General features: G+C 42.1%; 1 long non-coding RNA gene across 1 annotated transcript in view; it reads right to left on the bottom strand.

Moving 5' to 3' along the window:
- LOC132694049 (uncharacterized) overlaps positions 1-22,314 on the bottom strand; it is a 70,996-nt gene extending 48,682 nt beyond the window's left edge. The window contains exons 1-3 of the long non-coding RNA XR_014137962.1: positions 21,603-22,314; positions 18,954-19,055; positions 2,041-2,097 (exon numbers count right to left, since the gene is read on the bottom strand). This is a non-coding gene — a long non-coding RNA (uncharacterized LOC132694049). The remainder of the gene's footprint in view (positions 1-2,040; positions 2,098-18,953; positions 19,056-21,602) is intronic.
- Between the last annotated feature and the right edge of the window lie 369 nt (positions 22,315-22,683).

The raw sequence follows: 22,683 nt of genomic DNA on the forward strand, positions 1-22,683 counted from the left end.
AGAGAGACAGAGCATGAGCAGGGGAGGAGCAGAGAGAGAGAGGGAGACACAGAATCCGAAGCAGGCTCCAGGCTCTGAGCTGTCAGCACAGAGTCTGACGCGGGGCTCGAACTCACAAGCCATGAGATCATGACCTGAGCTGAAGTCGGACGCTCAACCGACTGAGCCACCCAAGCGCCCCTATATACCTTATTTTAAATAACACCTCCAAATGGGTCTGGGGAAACAACCCATAATTAAACACATTTATATTTAATAGCATATGAATATTCAACCAAATGGCATAAGGACCATAGGTAACCCCATATCATTTCAGGTCTGATTTTGCTACCATGTGAGTTTTCCAAAAACTTACAAGAAAATGTTTTATTTCAGGGTTTTGACTTTGGAATCACTGATACAGATTTTGGTTCATAAAATAACGGCAGAAGAAACAACTCTTGTATTTTATATTTCCTTTCAAATTAATGGTGTCCTGTTAGTTACACTCCCAGCCTCTCTCCCTATGGCCCTACAGTCAGCCATGGGTATGGGGGAGAAGGCGGGGGTACTGGGCAGTGATTAATCTAATTGGTACACTTGGCAAAAATAAACTGGGCATGCTCCACCCAGCTCCACACATTTTGCTCTTGAGAGGAAGTTGGCGCTCTGCCTTCTTAGGCCTTGGCCCTTTGCCTAATTCAATTATGATCCTTATTTCAGCTTCACAATTTATTATTATCATTATTTTTATTGTTATCTAAACATTTTTAAAGTGTTTTATTCATTTTTTAGGAGAGAGAGAGAGAGACGGAATGTGAGCAGGGGAGGGGCAGAGAGAGAGGGAGACACAGAATCCCAAGCAGGCTCCAGGCTCTGAGCTGTCAACACAGAGCCTGATGAGGGGCATGAACCCACGAACCATGAGGTCATAACCTGAGCCAAAGTCGGAAGCTTAACTGACTGAGCCACCCGGGAACCTCTATTACTATCATTGTTGTTGTTATTATTTTAAATTGTATTTATTTTGAGAGAGAGAGAGAATGTGTATTTGTGCATGTGTGAGTGGGGGAGGAGCAGAGAGAGGGGGAGAGAAAGAATCCCAAGTAGGCTCCATGCCACCAGCACAGAGCCTGATGTGGGGCTCCACCTCACAAACTGAGATCACGACCTGAGCCAAAATCAAGAGTCAGAAGCTCAATCGACTAATCCACCAGGCACCCCTTTGTATTATTATTGTTAATGATGATGATATTTTGGCCTCTATCTGCCTTCCTTTGTTTTGCTTCTCAATTGGCTAAGAACTCAGATGAGAAGAGACCTGACCCCTCAAAGACTCCAGCGTTTGGTCCTTGGCTGGGAATGTTGAGAAATGAAAACAGTGGAATTTTTGAGAAATTAAATAATTGAGAAATTAAAACAGTCACAGACCTGTGACTCTGGGGCTTGGATTTGGATGTGTGGGTGGGGCCTTTGACTTTAAGGTTTCTAAAGGTTTGAATTAGGCCAGGCAATTCACAGTTGTGCATGAAATCAAGTTGTAGAACTTGAGAAGTAAATGTCAAGTATATGTCAAAAGTATTCTGGAATGTTGTAGAAAAAAAAATCCCAGTCATGGAGTACATCTTAGATCAATCCTGGCCAGAGTGCAACTGATTTAGACAGAGACATGAGAAACAAACTATATGATTTCCCTAAAAATGGAAACATAAGGACTCGATAAACTCAATAACTCAACATGGTTGACTCAATAAAACTATGATCTCAATGAATTGGGAGTGGGAAGAGTAGAAGACAGGAAATGGAGGAAAAAAAGACAAAGAATCACAGACTAGTAGAGGACCACATGATACTATTTCAGGAAAACAAGGCACCAGGAAAGACAGGAAGTTGAAACGGGGGTTTTGGTGGTTTTTTTACAAGAAGATAGACAGCCCTGGGCCTGAAACCTCTCCGAGGTGCCTGTGCCAACAAGGAGAGTGAAACCTACAGGGATTCTAAACTTGAGAGGCTGGCGGACCCCATGGTCCTGATCTGTAGTCTTACTTGGGGCCCATGTACCTGCATTTACACGTGCTCTCTAGTTGATTCTGATACAGGTGGTCCATGGTCCACACTCTGGGAAACACAGATAAACTCAGGATTAATGATTTTTAATGATTGAAAGAAAAACATGTTACACATGCAAACACAAGCACTTCCTTCAGATCACAAGGTTAAATTCCAGGCCCCTGCAGAGCCTGCCTGTGGGCTCCACTCACAACCGTTTGCCAATGCCCGCAATCTGAGGTTCTGACTCTGCCGTTGGATGGGCTTCTCAATTTCATAAGCCACTTGGATGGTAAGGAAGGTTCTCCCTGAATCTAAAAGCTATTTTCTCTCATGCAAACAGTTCTTCTAGAACACTGTGTAACTGTTTTTTTCCATGTTAGGGTAGGAAATAGGTGAATGCAATAGTCCTTTTTCTGGGTTCAGAAAAGAATCAGCACTTGAGTATAAGGAGAAGCTTGAGTTTTCCAAATGCACCTCAGCTTTTAAAAGTAAAGTTTTACAAATATTTTTAAAAATACTTCCCCCATGCAGTTGAAATGTAATTACTTATATCAACATTTGCCATATAATAAATTAAAATGATCAAGGAAAGACCTACCATAGGTGATAAAGAAAGGTTATTCAATAGGCCTCTTTCCAACACTTAAGGGGCTGGGAGACAGACAACCTGCCTAATCCAACTGGTGCTCAGAATATGTTTACAAGGATGAAGTCCACTTTTTTTTTTCCATAGTCATTTTCTTTAATTACTATATTGTGTTCATGTACCCAAAGAAATGAATGGATTTGAAGGTTATTTAATACAACAGGTATTTCTGTTGTCTCAGAATTTCAGCTGAAATCCAAAGCTGAGAAATATAGCTAAGGAGTACAACAAGTTCTAAAAAGAGAGATGTGGGGCACTTCTACTCAGGGCTTGTTAAAAGTGGCCAGATGTGATCATATGGCCCTTAGCCTGTCACCACCTCCAGCTTGTCTAAGAGAAGGCTAGGGATTTAGTGGCAGAAAAAGGCTTTCTATAAAGAGAGTTGCCAAGGGGCACCTGGGTGACTCAGTTGGTTGAGCATCTGACTTCTGCTCGGGTCATGATTTCACGATTCATGAGTTTGAGCCCTGCTTTGGATCCGCATTGACAACCTCGAGCCTAAAGCCTGCTTCAGATTCTCTCTCTCTCTCTCTCTCTCTCTCTGCCCCTCCCCAGCTTGTGCGCTCTCTCTCTCTCTCTCTCTCTTTCTCTCTCTCTCTCTCCCTCTCCCTCTCTCTCTCAAATAAATAAACTTAAAAAATTCTTTTAAAAGTATAAAGAGAGTTGTTGGTTAGGAGAGCAGGTTCTGGAATGTTCCTCCACCCTAAGCCAAGTGAAGGAAACATCAAGAGAACCTCTCAAATCTGCCAAGGGAAAGAGACAGCTCACCTAGTCCTCAATTAAATGTTCACTGGGATGCACCAGTTCTGCCACGAGAGCAGGAAATCTACATGTAACCATGAGAGTTTAGGTGTGTACCTGATGAAGACAGAGGCTGCCACAGATGGCCACTGGTGACAGGGCAAGGCGAGTGGCCTGATCTTGCGTGGCTTCAATGGGAGCAGGGGACAAGAGAGACAAGCCTGCACAAAGAGTTCTGGGAGGCCAAGTGGACACCAGGGAAAGAAGGTGGGCACAAGAGAAAGAGCTGCATGGGACTTATCCAAAGTGCGCATGACACACAGCAGAGAATACAGCACTGTGGAAGTCTGGAAGTGGGCATGAAGAGTGTCCTCCAAAGAATCCACAGACGTTCCTCACAAGAAAAGCAAGCCAGCATTTAGGCTTTTTCCATAAGAGAGAAGGCATTCAGTAGCCAAGAGAGATGTTCAAATAGCACTGGCTAAATAATTGCATTTTGCCCCATTTCTTGCCATCCGTCTTCCCCTCCACTCGTTGCTCTGAATGTTGAAGAGTTAGTAGCACCCGGGATACAGGAGAGGTTGTGCAGTCAGCGCAGACACCGGCCCTCTCCCGAGTCCGGGATTCTGAGTGCAGGTTAGGCATGAGCAATGGAAAGGGAAGGTGCTGTGAACTACAGGAGACAGCAAAAGTCTACCATTGGATCGGTCCAGATTTCCAAATTACTGGAAATAGAAGTGTTTTAATACTTGGAAGTGACAGGAGGTCAAGCCAAGAGATCTGCCAGAGATTTTGTCCAAGGGCAGAGAAAGGAGAACCAACAGGACGTGTGATGGTTGTGGTAGAGGAAAAACAAAACCAAACCAAAACTGGACATTTCCTGATGATTGAATCCTCCTGAATCCTGCCCATTTGTGAAGCCAGATATTTTTGCAATGTGCACAGGCTGCAAAGGATAGAAACCTGAGAAGGCTATTGCTGTCATCAGGTAATGTAGACAAGTGTGGCAGGATTCCGGATAGAAGAACTCGTGTTTTGTTCTCTGCCTCTGCCAGGCTGAGAAGGTTGCTGGGCTCACTGGCTCCTTTGCCTCAGGGAGGTTTATGTTACAGAAATACAGGAAGACAATCTTTTCTTCAATCTTTTGTGAAAGGCTTTATGATTTTTGTGAAAATATTGGATAACCAGTAAGGAGAGGCAGAGAATGAGGATTATCTTTGAAGGCCAAGAGAGCCGAAGGATTCCCCACCCCCACTCCTATAGAAAGGGAATAGAATTCAGCTGGATCCATGGGAGGCAGGAGCCTGTCCCTCCTTCTACCAGCACCATAAACAGGAGGACAGACCTTAGCAAGGAAGAGTGGGCCATGGAAAGAAGGTATGTCCCAGACAATTGGCTTCCTTCAAGGAATTGCGAAGGCTCAGATCACGGGACCAAATGATGGGCTAGAAACTAAAGGCTCTTAACCTTCATTACCTGTGGATACCATGGCTTCTTAGATTCTCACTCATTTCTGGAGAAGATTGATTTTTCCCACTCATCTGGAGGCATTGGGACTCAGAGTCAGATATATATGGTGTTTAAACTGACATTTATTGACATTCTGAATTTTATTTTATTTTATTTTTAATTTTTTTAAATGTTTATTTTTGAGAAAGAACGAGACAGAGCATGAGCAGGAGAGGGGCAGAGAGAGAGGGAGACAGAATCTGAAGCAGGCTCCAGGCTCTGAGCAGTCAGCACAGAGCCTGATGCGGTGTTTGAACCCACGAACCCTGAGATCATGACCTGAGCTGAAGTCAGACGCTTAACCAACTGAGCCACCCAGGTGACCCTTGCTGTTCTGAATTTTAGTTGTACATTTATTCCCACTACATAAGAAAAGAAATAACCAAACTATAATTGTCTTGATAAATGTCAGAGAGAGAGAGAGATGCTAAAAGGCTAAAAATACAAACAAAAAGGCTAAAAACAAGAGAACCTTTAAGCTGGGGTCATTAGAAAGTTACTTTATGGAAGATCCAAGGTTGCTGCATAGGATTCCAAATGACAGCAAGGATGGAGAGATGAGCATAAGGCATATCAGTATCAGCAAATGCACAGAGATAGAAAGGCCAGAGGGAAACAGTATATGAAAGTGCTTTACTGTTTTTACCTGTAGGAGATATTACATGGGAGATCAGGGATGAGAAATGAAATTGGGTGAAGCTTGCATGGGAGTCTGAGCATTTGTATTTATTTGGGCAGCAACAGGAAAATATTACTGGCTTTTAAGGAGTAATGGGACATGATCAGAACAGAGCTTTAGAAAACTTAATCTGTTAGAGATATATGGGTTGGATGGAAAGAGAAAGTGATTGAGTGAGATGGGATGGGAAACAAGAGGCTATTGCTGTAATCCAAGCAAGAGGTCATGAAGGCCATGACAGAGCAGTGGTAGTGACCTTGGATCATAGAGAAGGCTGTGAAAGACATCAGGGAAGTACATCTTAGACCTGTATGGGAACAAGACAAGAGGGACTTCTAAGTGTTGAGCCCAGCTGATGAAAAAATCATAATGCCATCATAGAAATGGGAAATAGTGGAAGAGGAGCTAATTTACAATGAACACACGTTCTAATTTGAAGTTCAACATGATATCTGACTTTACAAGTAATAGAGATGTCAGGGGAGAGGAGGAGGCTAGAGACAGAGTTAGCAGTGCTTTCATAGCCAAACTGCCCATCTCCATAGCTGCCCCATAGTGCATGGAGGTCACCATGATTTGGGAAGAAGGAGGGAGGGGTTGGGCTGTGGCAACAGAAAGAGAGCTGAGGTACAGTACTGGGCAAAGAATGAGGCTCAGTCCAGATAATGATTCTGAAAAGAACAAGCTTTAAAGAATTTTCTAGTTTACTTGAGACTTTCTCTCATTTTCCTCAGTGCTTTCTTTAGCCCTGGGCCTTTATCTTTCCCAGAACCTTTCAAGCTTCCTGTATCACTTTTCTCAAAAATCAGGTGAATACACCTATACCTAAGAGCCAGAGAGTTCCTGAATTTGGAAAGATTCTGCCACTTTCAACTTGGTGGACCTGGGGAGCATTTCTTAACCTAATTTGGTCTCAATTTCATTACCTAAAAAAATCTTTTTATTACAACAAAATGAAATTAAAAGGTTTTTTTGTGGAGAAGAAATGCAATAATGCATAACAAAACACCCAATAGAGTGACTAATAAATATTAAACTCTCAACAAATGGTAGCTCCTTCTCTCCCATCCTGCACATGTCAGTAGTAATTCCTAGTACTGATAAGGACCTTTCAGTGGAGCAGTACTGAATTCCAAGCACCAGGATGCATGGAGACCTGCATCCTAGTCCTAGGTGAGCTATTTAGTTGGTTATGACCCTGGCTAGCTTCTCAACTAGGGCCTTCATTAGCATGACTGTTGGCCAAGAGCAGTGGTTGCTAATTTCTACCACCAAGGAATGTTTTGTCCTCTCTTCATGCCCTCCGTCTTTTGAAAGATTTTTCTACTGATCTGCAATTTGTTAAATCATTGATTCATTTCTTATGTGATCACCAGAATTACAAAACTGGATTGATAGAGTTATCAAAGCAGATTAGATAGACTTGATATAAGAAATTGTGCAATAGCTATTAGGATCTTAGATAGACTTGATATAAGAAATTGTACAATAGCTATTAGGATCTTAAAACAAGAAATATGGCATATGGACACAATGACAATAGCTTGGAATGTTAGATTCCAGGTGGACACCACTAGACAAGATAAGTTGATCTCAATGTTTCCCTCTAATGCTCTCTGAATCCATAAAGGAGTTTAGGGTTCCTGCTATGTGCCTTTTGGAGGACTCAATCATTGGTTTTACTCTTAAAGGCAGTAATTTAATGTAGTAGACCAAACATCTAAACATTCGGTATGATGGGTAATCAGAACAGATATTAGTGTGGGGTAGAGTAGTCAGATACAATAGATGTTTACAGGAAGTAGAGTTTTCCCCAGTTTTTTAATGATGGTTAAATTTTAAGTAGCCTGAAAAGGAAAGGGAGGCAAAGACTGGGGAAGGAAAAGTATCATAATAGGATGTACAGAAAAGAGAGGCCAATGGGAAAGAATCATTGTTCTCATTCTCCCAAATAAAAAAAAAGCATCTACCTCTGCACCCTTAGTTTTGGACTCAGAAGTCCTTACTTCTGGATTCAGAGGAAAAAGCCCCAAATGCTTTGTGATTGAAGTCATTCTTTCCCTCTAGCTTCATTTCTAGCCTCTTTCTTCCCAAACTCCATGCTCTAGCCATGTCAGAAGATAATACCCCATCCACCAAGTATCTCCAGTCAATACTGGGGGGGGGGGTCTTGATTGGAGGGGACTGGATCATCTTGATTCCTCCCTTACCCTACCCCCTCCTCCCCAATCAATCTTCCAGAGAGACCTATATATTCCATCTCTAGAATTTCCACCTCATGTTTATAAAATGCAAACCCGATCAGTCATTTCTCTGCTTAAAATATTTAATGGCTCTCCATCAGCTACAGAATTAAGTCAAAACTTCTTATCCTGGCATGCAGACTGTTTATAATCTAGTCACTGATTACCTTTCCAACATTATCTCCTTTGATTTCTTTGCTCCATGGAAAAATCTATTGGATAGGAAGCTTGAAATGTCTGGAAAAGACATAGGGGCTAAGAGCTAAACCTCTTCAAGTATCATACTTTCCAAGTATTAGAAGAGACAATGAGAGCTTAAAGTAACATAACAGTAATAGGGACAGTGATGAGAATATGGATTTAAGAAATATTTAGAATACAGGGTAGAACAGAGATGATTTAATGATGAGTTAGATTTAAGGATAAAAAGAAAAAGGCAAAGCTGGGATGATGATGATGATGGTGGTGGTGGTGGTGGCGATGATGACGATGGTGATGATGGCAACATCCAGAGATGTCTGCAACAATAACATTTTCTGTGCACTTACAATATACAAAGCATTATTCTAAAGGTGACATGTGTTAACTCATTAAATCTCCAAATTACTCCTATCAGATAGAATCTGTTTTTATCCACATTTTACATGTAGGAAAACAGAGGCACAGAGAGGTTAAATAACTTGTCTAAAATCACACAGGGAGTAAGAGCCAAATTTGTACCCATATAGTTTGGCTTTGGATCCTGCACAATTAAGCACAACACAAAACTGCCTGTTTTGTCTTGTCAGACCAACTGCCATCTCCAAAATATGTCATACTCCTTTGGGTCTTCAAGTCCTCCCCATTCTTTGTGTATGAAATGCCCTTATCTTTTCCTTGGAGTAGAAAACTTCTGTAGGACACAGATCGATTGTTACCTCCCCTGAGAAGTCTCTGTGTTCTCCCCCAAGTGCAGCTATTTACTCCTTATTCCATTGTACCATAATACAGTGTGCATAATTCCACTGGTGCATTACATGACGTGGCAATTACTTGTTAATGTGTCTATCTCCCCTAACTATACTGTGAACTGCTCAACAGCAGAACCTGTGTCATATTCATCTCTCAACCCCCAGGCTCTAGGATCCTACTATGGCCTCTGGTTCTCGATCCACAGTAGGCATTCAATGTTTCCTTTTTTTTTTTAATTTTTTTAATGTTTATTTATTTTTGAGAAAGAGAGAGACAGAGCATGAGCAGGGGAGGGGCAGAGAAAGAAGGAGACAGAATCTGAAGCAGGCTCCAGGCTCTGAGCTGTCAGCACAGAGCCCAACACGGAGCTTGAACCCACAGACTGCGAGATCATGACCTGAGCTGAAGTCGGATGCTTAACCGAGTGAGCCACCCAGGCGCCCCAGCACTCAATGTTTAAGTGAATGGATAAGTGAATGAATATATGAATAAAAATATGGAGGTGAGAATTGCTCCACACTGCCCTGTACTGATTGGTGATGGTGTGAGCTCTTAATGCAAAACTGGGCCAGAGATGGATAGTAGTGTAGTGATCAGTTAGAGTGGAGAGGTCAGAGATGAACTTGAGACTGGGCATGCCTGAAGAGATTAGCAACATGACCTCCAGAATAGCCAAGTAGAGGAATATTTTTCCATTTTTTTGTGTGTGTCTTCTTCAATTTCTTTCATGAGCTTTCTATAGTTTTCAGTGTATAGATATTTCACCTCTTTGATTATGTTTATTCCTAGGTATTTTATGTTTTTTGGTGCAATTGCAAATGGGATCGATTCCTTGATTTCTCTTTCTGTTGTTTCATTATTGGCGTATAAGAACGCAAACGATTTCTGGGCACTGATTTTATATCCTGTGACTTTGCTGAATTCATGGATCAGTTCTAGAAGTCATTGTTAAAATGTTGATACTACCCAAAGCAATCTACATATTCAATGCAATACCTATCAAAATAACACCAGCATTCTTCACAGAGCTAGAACAAATATTCCTAAAATTTGTATGGAACCAGAAAAGATCCTGAATAGCCAAAGCAATCTTGAAAAAGAAAACCGAAGCTGAAGAATCACACTCCCAGACTTCAAGACATATTACAAAGCTGTAATCATCAAGACAGTATGGTACTGGCACAAGAACAGACACTCAGATCAATGGAACAGAATAGAGAACCCAGAAATGGACCCACAAACGTAGGGCCAACTAATCTTTGACAAAGCAGGAAAGAAGGTCCAATGGAATAAAGACAGTCTCTTCAGCAAGTGGTGCTGGGAAAACTGGACAGCAACATGCAGAAAAATGAACCTGGACCACTTTTTTTTTTTTTTTTTTTTCAACGTTTTTTATTTATTTTTGGGACAGAGAGAGACAGAGCATGAACGGGGGAGGGGCAGAGAGAGAGGGAGACACAGAATTGGAAACAGGCTCCAGGCTCCGAGCCATCAGCCCAGAGCCCAACGCGGGGCTCGAACCCACAGACCGTGAGATCGTGACCTGGCCGAAGTCGGACGCTTAACCGACTGCGCCACCCAGGCGCCCCCCTGGACCACTTTTTTACACCATACACAGAAAGAAACTCAAAATGGATGAAAAACCTAAATGTAAGAGAGGAAGCCATCAAACTCCTAGAGGAGAAAGCAGGCAAAAGCCTGTTGACCTCAGCTGCAGCAACTTCTTACTCAACATGTCTCTGGAGACAAGGGAAACAAAAGCAAAAATGAACTATTGGGACTTCATCAAAATAAAAGCTTCTGCACAGCAAAGGAAACAATCAGCAAAACTAAAAGGCAACCGACAGGATGGGAGAAGATATTTGCAAATGACATATCAGATAAAGGCTTAGTATCCAAAATCTATAAAGAACTTTTCAAACTCAACACCCAAAAAAACAAATAATCCAGTGAAGAAATGGGCAAAAGACATGAATAGACACTTCTTCAAAGAAGACATCCAGAGGGCCAACTGACATGTGAAAAAATGCTCAACATCACTCATCATCAGGGAAATACAAATCAAAACCACAATAAGATACCACCTTACACCTGTCAGAATGGCTAACGTTAACAACTCGGGCAACAACAGATGTAGGTGAGGATGCAGAGAAAGAGGATCTCTTTTGCATTGTTGGTGGGAATGCAAGCTGGTGCAGCCACTCTGGAAAACAGTATGGAGGTTCCTCAAAAAATTGAAAATAGGATTACCCTATGACCCAGCAATTGCACTACTAGGTATTTATCCAAGGGATAAATAAAACAGGCGTGCTGTTTTGAAGGAGCACATGCACCCCAATGTTTACAGCAGCGCTATTGACAATAGCCAAAGTATGGAAAGAGCCCAAATGTCCATCGATGGATGAATGGATAAAGAAGATGTGGTATGTATATACAATGGAGTATTACTTGGCAATCCAAAAGAATGAAATCTTGCCATTTGCAACTACATGGGTGGAACTGGAGAGTATTATGCTAAGCAAAATTAGTCAGAGAAAGACAAATATCATATGACTTCATTCATATGAGGACTTTAAGATATAAAACAGATGAACACAAGGGAAGGGAAGCAAAAATAATATAAAAACAGGGAGGGGGACAAAACATAAGAGACTCTTAAATATAGAGAACAAACAGAGGGTTACTGGAGGGGTTGTGGGACAGGGGTTGGTCTAAATGGGTAAGAGGCTTTAAGGAATCTACTCCTGAAATCAATTTTGCACCATATGCTAACTAACTTGGATGTAAATTAAGCAATAAATGAATTTAAAAGAAATAGCCAAGTAGAGGATGCTAAAGTCTGAGGAGGCAACTTGGGGAAGTAGACGCATTGAGAGCATCTTAAGATCAAGTCTGAAAGGAGGGAAAAAACTGATATTATTCTGGTTTCTGGACATTGGTTTCACCAATTCCCCTGCCATTTACTACCTGGAATACGACTGTCGTTTGCTTATTTCCTCTTTTCCAGAGCTTCTGAAAATATGTGAACTGTGGAATAGATACCATTACCAAAATTATCTGGAGAAGAAATCAACCAACTTTTGGAACTATCATGTAACAACCATCAAGTCAACATTTCCAGATGGAAGCCAAAATTGCTTGAATCCCCAAATATAATATCTGATCATTCATTTTACTCTCATGGCTGAATGGGCAGGATGCTCCTTTGGGCAGTCTTTATCTTCCATATCTCTCCACCCACTACTGTGGACACCATGTTATAGGACTTTCTAAGATCTTAAATGACCATTGTTTGTGAAAGGACCTTCCTTGTGTGCTTGGCTGCTGGAGCCATTTTGTAATCTGTTTCTCAAACTTTTCAGAAGAAATAGGTTAGCTCCCTTTCTCTGTGCGTGTTAATATCATCTTCCTTTCTCTCCATCGATTTTATCAGTGCTGGCAACAGAGTCACTTTGGATCCCCATTTGGAACTCTCTTCTGTTACTGGAATTCTAAGAATTTTTCTGCACAGCCCTCTATCCAAATGCCCCTGTGTAGTAAACATGTCTGTGCAAGAACTAGGGTTTAGTCCTAGTCCAGTGGTTCTCAAAATGAAATCCCTGAGCTAGCAGCATCAGTATCACCTGAACTTATACAACGGAATATTACTCGGCCATCAAACAGAATGAAATCTTTCCATTTGCAACAATGTGGATGGAGCTAGAGTGTATTATGCTAAGCAAAATAAATCAGTCAGAGAAAGGCAAATATCAGATGATTTCACTCATTTGTGGAATTTAAGAAACAAAACAGATGAACATAGGGGAAAGGAAGCAAAACTAAGATAAAAACAGAGAAGGAAAAATATCATAAGAGACTCTTAAATACAGAGAACAGACTGAGGGTTGCTGGCAGGGTGTTGGGTGGGGGGATGGGCTAAACGGGCCCTTAAGAAGGGCACTTGTTGGGATGAGCACTGGGTGTTATATGTAAGCGATGAATCACTAAATTCTCTTCCTGAAAAAAAAAAAATCAAAAGAAAGAAAGAGAGAGAGGGAGAGAGGGAGAGAGAGAGAGAGAAAGAAAAAAAGAAAGAAAGAGAAAGAGAGAAAGAAAGAAAGAAAGAAAGAAGGAAAGAAATATAGAAAGAAGGAAAGAAAGAAAGAAAGAAAGAAAGAAAGAAAGAAAGAAAGAAAGAAAGAAAGAAGGAAAGAAAGAAAGAAGGAAAGAAAGAAAGAAAGAAAGAAAGAAAGGCCAATTCTCTGGCCCCATCCCAGAGACATGCCAAAGACAGGTGATTCTGAGGTGGCCTAAAATTTGAGAGCTGCTTCCTTCATCAATGCACTCTCCCACTCTCTGAGACAATTTTACACTTTTCTCTCTCCTCCAACGTCAAATAGCCCCTCCCTCAATGCATTCACAACTTCTTAGATTCTTAATTCATTAAGAAAATTTGAAGAGAACTTTCGTGTGCTCCCAGCCCCAATTCCCCTGAGGAACCTGTGCCAGTACTCACACGTGGCTCCCTCCCTGCCACGGTGACCGGCCCAGCACTCACCAGTTCTGCAAAGAGGACCCCAGCCCCTCACCTGCTCGAGCTTGTAAGGTCCTGCCTTTGTCCTTCTCTCCCTTCCTATTGAGATGTTCCTGTCAGCACTGTGTATCTCCCGAGCTCTTTTTAAAAAGAAAAGGAAAGAAAAACAGAATTGTTCCCTTAACTCCACATCCGCCTTCAGCTAGTGTTCATTTCTGTGATGCCCTTTAAGCAAGACTTCATGGGCTTATCTTGGACACAGTGGCTTGCACACAGGAGGCTCTTAATAACCCACTGTTAAGTGAACGGCTGTGCGAGTGCACGTGAACCAACTGGGAAGGGGGAAACTGCCATTTCAAGCAAACAAAAGAAAATCTGGCCGTAGTGCTTCCAGCTTCTTAAGAGGTGGCGTATTCTTTATTACGGAAGAATAGACTTTTATCCTGCTCCCTTCCCACTTAAGAAGACTGATGTGCCAACGAGTTTGATCTTACTCGAGCAAAGACTAATTTCTCAGCCTCTGTGGGTACTCTGTGCTACTAAAGGGCAAATATCCTGAGAGAATGGTCTTTTGTTTCCTAAAGAGGCTTAATGAGGTTAAGGATTTACCAAGGGAGGCTTTCACGAGTTCAGAGCAGTGAAGTGGAGAATAAAACTGTTCTACATTAAAATGAGCGGTGTCTTACTTTGCTCGGGCTGCCATAACAAAGTAAAACAGACCAGGTGGATTTAAATAACAGAAATTTCTTTTCTCACAGTTCTGGAGGCGAAGTCCAAGATTATTGTGTCAGCAGGCCTGGCTTCTTCTGAGGCCTCTCATCGGCTCGTACATGACCATCTTTTCGCTCTGTCTTCACATGGTCTTTCCTTTGCATATGCCTGTGTCCTAATTACCTCTTCTTATAAGGACACCAGTCATATTGAATTAGGACCCACTTTAATGACCTCATTTTAACTTGATTGCCTCGTTAAAGACCCTATCTTGCCTTCTGTGACTGGCTTATTTCACTTAGCATGAAATCCTTCAGGTTGACCATATGAACCTGGATTTGGTTGTTGCATATGATAGGGTTTCCTTCTTTTAAAAGGCTGAATAATATGCCATTGTATGCATATGTTGGAGGAGGTCATCAAGAGGCTGCGACTGTCAGTTGACCCATGAACCGGCCCTGGGCAACTGGAGGCTTCTTACAGCCCTCCCCGGTTCTTACAACGTGGGTTCTGCTTGCCTTCCCTGCTCTCAGAGGCTTCCCCAAGGACACACCCTTGTGATAATGTTGTGCTATAGAGACCATCTGGATGGTATATATGACTGAACCCAGTTAAGCCTCTATATAAACTTTAAGGATTTGGTAGGTGGGTGCAGAAATTTAGTTATCTTGCTGCAGCCCAGGACAAGCCTTGTATGTAAGTTTCTGTGCTTGTTAAATCTGCCACCTACCAATCTGAAGTGGCCTGCCTCTTTTTTCCCTCTCTCCCTGCCCTTCACTATGGGGGCCAATTTCAGATTACACCTGGGGGGCTTGCAAATCAACAATATAAACAACATTTTCTTTATCCATTCAACCATCAGCAGACACTTAGGTAGTTTCTGTATTTTGGCTATTACAAATAACGCTGCAATAAACATGAGAACGCAGATATCTCTTTGAGATCCTGATGCCAATTCTTTTGGGTATATACTGAAAAGTGGGATTGCTGAATAATATGGTAGTTCTATTTTTAATTTTGTTGAGGAGCTTCCATACTGTTTTCTATAACAGCTGTACCAGTTTTACATTCCCCCCACCCCCCCCCCCACACACACACACACCATACAAGCATTCCAGTTTCTCCACATCCTCACCAACATTTGTCTTTTGGGTTTTTTTGTTGTTGTTTGTTTGTTGTTGTTGTTGTTTGTTGTTGTTGTTTTGTTTGTTTGTTTTGGTAATAGCCAACCTCACAGTTGGGAGGTGATATCTCACTATGATCCCAGTATATAAAGAGTCTAAAATAGTCAAATACATAGGAGCAAAGTAGAATGGTGACCACCAGGGGTGGGAGGGAGGAGGAAATGGGGAGTTGTTGCTCAAGGGGTATAAACTTTCAGTTATGCAAGACGAATAAATTCTAGAGCTCTGCTGTACAACATAGTGTCTGTAGCTAACAATACTGTAATATACACTGAAAAATTTGTTAAGAGGGTAGACTCAAGACTGTTATGCAAGAGTGTAATAAACATGTACCTCATCAGTCCTGTGTTTTGCAGACTGTCGTGGCAGTCTGTTACCTAACTGACAAAGACAGCAAAATATCTTCATGATCTCGTGATCAATGTATTTTTTTAAACTCTTATGAAAACTATATAACTTAAATAAAAATCACAAAAATGGTATAATTAACCCTATGTAACCATCTAGTTTTAGACTTTATCAACTTTTCACCACATTTACTGCATCTATTTTTCCCCCAGGTTTTTTAAGAGGAGGATTTTTTTTTTTTTTTTTGAGAGAAAGAGAGAGCATGAGCAGGGGAGGGGCAGACAGAGAGAGAGAGAGAGAGAGAGAGAGAGGGAGGGAGAGAGAATCCCATGCCCAGCGTGGAGCCCAACGCAGGACTTGATCTCACCACCCCGTGATCATAACCTGAGCCAAAATCAAGAGTCGGATGCTTAAGTGACTGATCTGACCAGGCACCCCAAGAAGAAGCATGTTTTATCTTGAATCATCTGCTGTGCTGTTTGGCATCGTGCAAGTACTGTTTATCTTAAACTTTGATAAATGCCTTGCTACATATGAACTTTTGGCATTGATGAGAAAATCAGAGAAACGTGTACTGTTTTTCCCTTATACGGTAACAAAGGATGGAGAGGAGAGAAGAACCACAGAAATGGAATGTAAGGTGGACTGAGAGTTTAGTGGGACCAGGAAGTCTGGGCAAGGAGTGAGCACAGCAATGGTTGCAGCTTGGGGTTTGCAGAAATCTTAGGAAAGGCACTGAACTCTCCACAGTGTAAGATAGAGACTCAAGCCACCTCTGTTTCAACATTAAATATATAAGCAACTACATAGACTAGAGGACTTAGGGACACCAAGATGACAGTCAGCATGTGTTTAGGATGTACACTAATGAAGAAATGGATGATGGAAAGGACCTACTGGTGTGCTACTGAGTACCATACCAACTTCGGTATTTAAGCCCAGAGGGCCATCCCAGAACAAGAGAAAAGCATAATAAGTGGGGCATATGTGTACAATTCCTCTCAGTATGGAGACCTGTAATCTAGAATTTTATCTGATGCTCCTTCACCTGGGTCTGTAGTGAAACTTCATTTGGCTTTGCCTTTGCAATCACTGACCCTCAGCTTCTGTCTCCACCTCTGTCACAGCTATGAAGTGGGAAGCTATCTAGGAGACTGAACTTCCCCCTGTTTGTAATGTTCAATTTTCCTCATTTGACCAATTTATCTCCCATTTGTGAGTAAATACATCCACCATGAGCTCTCAGGAGCAATCCCACCAGATCATGAATATTTTTATTTCCTTTTTTAAAAATTTTTTTAATTAAAAAAAATTTTTTTAATGTTTATTTTTGATAGGGAGAGAGAGAGACAGAGCACAAGTGGGGGAGGGACAGAGAGAGAGGGAGACACAGAATCAGAAGCAGGCTCCAGGCTCTGATCTGTCCACACACAACCCCACGCAGGGCTTGAACTCACAAACTGTGAGATCATGACCTGAGCCGAAATAAGATGTTCAATGGACTGAGCCACCCCATGAATATTTTTATTTCTCATCTTTACTGAACCAAAAATGATACATCACGTTTCCTAATATAAAGTGTTAGGATGAAATATCCAAATAGAAGCACAATGTGTCCAAGAGGCAGGTGGGGGCCAGATAACAGGGGTATTGGTTTTTACAGGTTTTTTTTCCCCCATGATTTTCAGGCTTTCCTACTTGGGGTTATAAGTCCATAATCAGATGTGTGTTTGTCTGATTTTGAAATCCAAAACCGATTCCTTCCTACAGAAACCCTAGCTTCTGAGTAGCAGCCCATTTGTACATCCATCTCAAGTTGGGGAGCCAAAGGCTTGTGACAAGGTTTCCCGGACGACGTGCCTGGCTAACCTGCCACAATTACAATCCATGGGGAAAACCAGAAATTCCAGTGCCTATTATGTTGTTCCAATGCCCACCAATTGGGCTGGGGGACTGTCTGAAAACAGTATTTTTAGTTTGGCAGTAGTTTATAGTGTCATTTGGCAGGAAATGTCTGAAATTCAGTTATTCAAATTCACTTTTTAAGCCAGTCAGTAGAGCCTGTGTAGAGGATCAGATTGTACAGATGGAATTCTTGGCAAAATCTCTGGAAACTTCCAGGATTATCTGATTCTACAGGGGTCTGTGTCTTTCACTGTCCTTGACTATTTTGCCAGTCTGTAGAAACTGAAGTTAACCTGTAAAAGGCTGACAGAGATGCAAATAATTCCCATCTAAGAAATGCAAATGAATTTTGTCCAATGAGGATGTATTGATTTCTACTTAGTGCAAGAGGCCAGTTTTGCCTCTATCAGCAAATTCAATTCAATATTCCAGATTACCTGTAGATATGTTTTCCTTGGAGTCTCCTTAGAACGAGTTTTTTATTTTTATTTATTTTGTTTATTTATTTCTAATGTTTATTTATTTTTGAGAGAGAGAGAGAGAGAGAGAGAGAGAGAGAGAGAGAGAGAGAACATGAGCAGAGGAGGGGCAGAGAGAGAGGGAGACACAGAATCAGAGGCAGGCTCCAGGCTAGGCTCCGAGCTGTCAGCACAGAGCCCGACATGGGGCTCGAACTCACGAACTGTGAGATCATGACCTGAGACAAAGTCGGACACTCAACCGACTGAGCCACCCAGGCGCCCCTCCTTAGAACGAGTTTTTATTTCTTACTATAAGTTTCCTCATTAAAGAATGAGTAAAATAAAATCTTTGACACGTACTCATTTCATATTTGTATGAATCACATTTTTAAAAATTACCTTTAACACCTTGGTTCTCTAGCAACTTAGTTCATCCCCAAAAGCGAGGTCAAGGAGCACCTGGGTGGCTCAGTTGGTTAAGCTTCCGACTTGTGCTCAGGTCATGATCTTGCAGTTAATGAGTTTGAGTCCCACATTAGGCTCTCTGCTATCAGCGTGAAGACTGCTTCAGATCCTCTGTCCCACTCTCTCTCTGCCCCACCCCACATCCACTTGCATCCTTTTTCTCTCTCTCAAAAAATAAACTTAAAAAAAATCAAAAGTGGGGTTGACAAGGAGTGAGGGGAGAACCCTGAATTTTTGACTATTTACCCAGAAGTGACTAGTGGAATGAGCTACTTGAAAAAATAAGATAATATTTACCCTTATTCCTGGATATAGAGGTTCTAGATTTGGGTTGATTTCAGTATAGAGTTATAAAAGCATTTTATGTTTGTATAGGCAAATTTGAGGACTGCTGTGATTCTCCTTTTTTTTTTTAAATCCTACCATTTTAACTTGTTCACTTATATAACAAAAAAAAAAAAATGGTAATAACAGATGTGCTAGGCTTAAGAAGCAGGATGGAAACTTGAACACCATTGGATATCACTCTGTCTCTGCCTCCATCTCTGCGGCCCACCCCCCCTCACCTCTCCAGCACCTGTTCCCGTGTTAATTTCACTCTCCCAGGCTGCCTTCGCCATCAGTTGTGGTCCGGCTGCTAGCATCTCAGCACCTCTTACTCATATTCTCTGTGGAAAAAAACAAGAGCACCATTAGCATAAGTCTTTTTCAAAACTGTCGGCATGAGAAGGAGCGTTCTAACTTGAGAAGGAGGTGGAATCTTGTATAAGGCTTCAGCAGGCAGGGTCAGCTGAAGTTCAGCTAGTTTCAAGAATATTTGTTCAAGGGTGGTACTCAGGGAAGGGAGCAATTATTCTGGTTAATGAACAGCCGTGTTTGGACAATTTGGATTTTACTAAGAGAAGTGGAAGGAACAGTGAGGGGCTGAGGTCATGTGCAAGAGGGGGTGCAAGCTACAGTGGACAGGGACACGGAGGGCCACTGTGGACACTTTATAGTTCTTCAGCGTCTCTTACACCTCATAGTCCTCAGACCAGAGAGACCATTTCCCCACATGCAGTTGGCTAAATCCTAGGGACGAATTTTGATTGATCGTGCTTATTTCTGGACCACTCACTGTGCTCAGGGAGTCAGAGCCAAGAATGAAGAGGCTGTTCCTAGGCAGATCCAAAGGCTAGAACAAGGGAGGAACAGCTCTTATAAGGAAGGAGTAGCCCAGACCTGGCCCATGGGGGCATCACAGTGAGTGGGACAGCCCCCACCCCTCATCCTCATCTGTGTTCACAAAACCCTCCTTTTCCTCCTTCCAGGTGAACAGCTCAATTTTGCCTTTAGGGGACACTGCTTAGGGGAGGACCACTCAGAGATCTATTTGCCTAATGTGCAGAGATGAAAATCCTTCTGAGAGCAGCCCTAAGCACAAAAGCTGGACACGGCCCTCATGCCCAGATTTCTTCCACAATCCTGAGAACTGTCTAAATGATCACCATGGACACTTAGGGAAGATAAACAAGTTTGGTTTGAATAAACATCCCAATATTGGCAGTGTTCCCCGCCTCTTCATTCTTTTCTCTCTCCCCTTTCAGGTATTCAGTGCCCATAACCCCTTCTTTCCTATGATAGGGGCCAAGGGCAGGCTGCCCCAAGATGGGCCACTTTGGCATAAAGATTATTTTGAGTTAAAAGTAATCAAAACCCAACAGATGCAGGAAAAGCTCTCTGCCTCCCCCTCAGCTGCCTAAATTTATATTGAAAAGGAGAGTCTGTACCAGGAAGAGAGCTATTAAGAGACTCTCCTTTACCTAAGAAACTTATCTGCATAATAGAGCAAACTTGCTTTTCCAAACATCTTGCACCTTCCTGCTAATGGGTTTTCTCCCCTTTGCATCCTCAGACCCTACCCCATCTTTAGCTCATATAAACTCCAAGTTGCCTCATCATCTTTGCAATTTCATGTTTGGGTGGATTCCTTATATGTGTTCCTATTAAATTTGATTTTCTCCTGTTAATCTATCTCATGTCAATTTGCTTCTAAGTCCAGCTGGGGCAGAGGAAGGCCTTCCTTCCCAACATGGTAAAAGTAAGACAGATCTGCCCTACAAACATAGTTAAAACAATTAAGATTCAGGGGAAGGAAATATTTGTCCTTATCATTTATATTTTGCTAGAAGAACAAGTTGGTGACATATCATGGACTTTAAAGTTCAAATCCCCAGAATATGAATCTTAACTTCCCACTTACTTGCTCCATGACTGTGGGCAAATACTTAACCTCAGTAAGTTCCAGTATTCTCATTTGGGAAATGGATAGTAGTGCCCACCTCACAATTTAAAGGGATTATGGATATAAAGAATATATGGAGTATATTAAAATCCAGTCACTATCATTTTTTTCTGGTGATGATGTGGTGATAATTATGAAGGCATTAAAACCTCACCCCTATGTTTTTATCCCCACTTACTATTTTTAAAATGGAATTTCGGGAATAGAAAGGAACTTGCAGATGACCTCAGCCAGTGGTCAAGCCTTTCTCAAGAGATCTCTGTCGCTCCAGGGTCAGGAAGGAGGGGAATAGGGTAAGGACTCATGGATGGAGAAGAGTAAACCTCTGTCCTGCAGAGCGGGGCTAGTGAGCCGGGGACAAAGGAATGCTCATTTTAGAGACTTGGATCCAGACTTGCTTTGTGTGTGTGTGTGTGTGTGTGTGTGTGTGTGTGTGTGCGCCCACGCGTGCACGTGCGTGATCATGGTGTATGTATCCATGTATGCCTGTGTGTCTGGATCTGTGTATGTTCATAGGACGTGGCTGTTAAATGGAATAGGACATCAAGAAATTATCAACACTGACACTGATTACAGATACTGGCAAATTAGCAGTATAGAAAGGGGAAATGAAATTTGGCTTAGCTGTGTAAAAGTAATACTAATTATAGTCACTTACATCAGCCCCTCACCATTTATGCCTAATTACTGTGCAGCACAATCATAATCATGTGTGACATTAAGTATATGCCCAGTTAACTTTCATGTAACCTGTCTTGGTTAGGATCAACATATCTGTCCCACTTAGACACCTGCTTGGAGATACACTGCCTAAAGTCTTTGCTACTTTCGGGGCTAACAAGAGGAACTTGACTCCTTGAAGTTCTAGAACTGCCTGCCAGGTTGTACTGACAGTTACTCTAGTTTGGGAAAGCAGTCCTCTCAAACATACCTGAATGCAGGAGGAGGCACAAAGGATCTGAGGTTTTTTCCCTCTCCTTCCACACCAGAAGGTCTTCAGAGGGCCCAGGGAGTTCATCTCCCACAGCTGAGGGGACAGAGACAGAGAGAGTGAGAGAGTATGAGCAAGACATAGCAACAGAGAGATTTAGAGATAAACAAAGACATGCAGGCCAAGAAACAAGGAGCCGGTCAGAAAGAGGCGAAGGAGATTCAGAGACACAGACAAAGGTGGCGACAGAGAAGAAAGTAGACACAGATAGATATAAAAAGTGGGGGTAGAGGCCCAGAGTCAGTTCAGTGAGGAGCGTGAATTCAGATGCCTCTGCAGGCCTGGTTGATTTTCTCTGATAATTTATGATACAAAATAGTTCCCAGAAGCAGACTCAGACAATTCATTGGAGGGTCCCTCATTGTCCTGGATGGTGCAGAAACAGGAGGAGCAAGGTGAAAAGAAATGGGAGGTAGAGAGAAGAAAGATAGACAAAGACAGAAAAACAGAGAGATGGGGTAAGACAGATAGACATGGAGGGGTCAGGGAAAGGGAAGAGGGGAGTGAGGGGGTTAGTGAGTCTTCTGGATGCTTGGTCAGTACCAGGCTGTGGAGACAGAGAAACGGGGATATATTCATGACTTCCTTGTGGTGATAAAATTTCCATGTCCTTAATGCACAGTGGGGATATGATTCGTTTATTGGGCATCAACTATGCACTGGAACCAGGCTAAATGTTTTTACCTATACTGACTCATTGAATCCTCAAATGACACTAGCTGGCAGGTACTATCATGATGCCCATATTATAGAAAAGGAAACTGAGGCATGTAACCCGCCCAAAGTCACCCAGGTAGTAAATGAGATTCAAATCCTGCCATCTGGCTGTAGATCCTATGTTCTCAGCCATGACATATCACCAGCAAAGCTAGCAGTAAAAGACAGTTAAGAAATCCATGATTTCAAAACATTCTTGCTTAATGATAATTAATTTTTAACTTTTAGAGAGAGAGAGCTAGTGGGGTAGGGGAGCAGAGGGAGAGGGAGAATCTTAAGCAGGCTTCACGCTCAATGCAGAGCC

This window comes from Panthera onca, chromosome B4 (assembly GCF_046562875.1).
Source record: "Panthera onca isolate mPanOnc1 chromosome B4, mPanOnc1 haplotype 2, whole genome shotgun sequence".
In the NCBI taxonomy this organism is placed as follows: Eukaryota; Metazoa; Chordata; class Mammalia; order Carnivora; family Felidae; genus Panthera; species Panthera onca.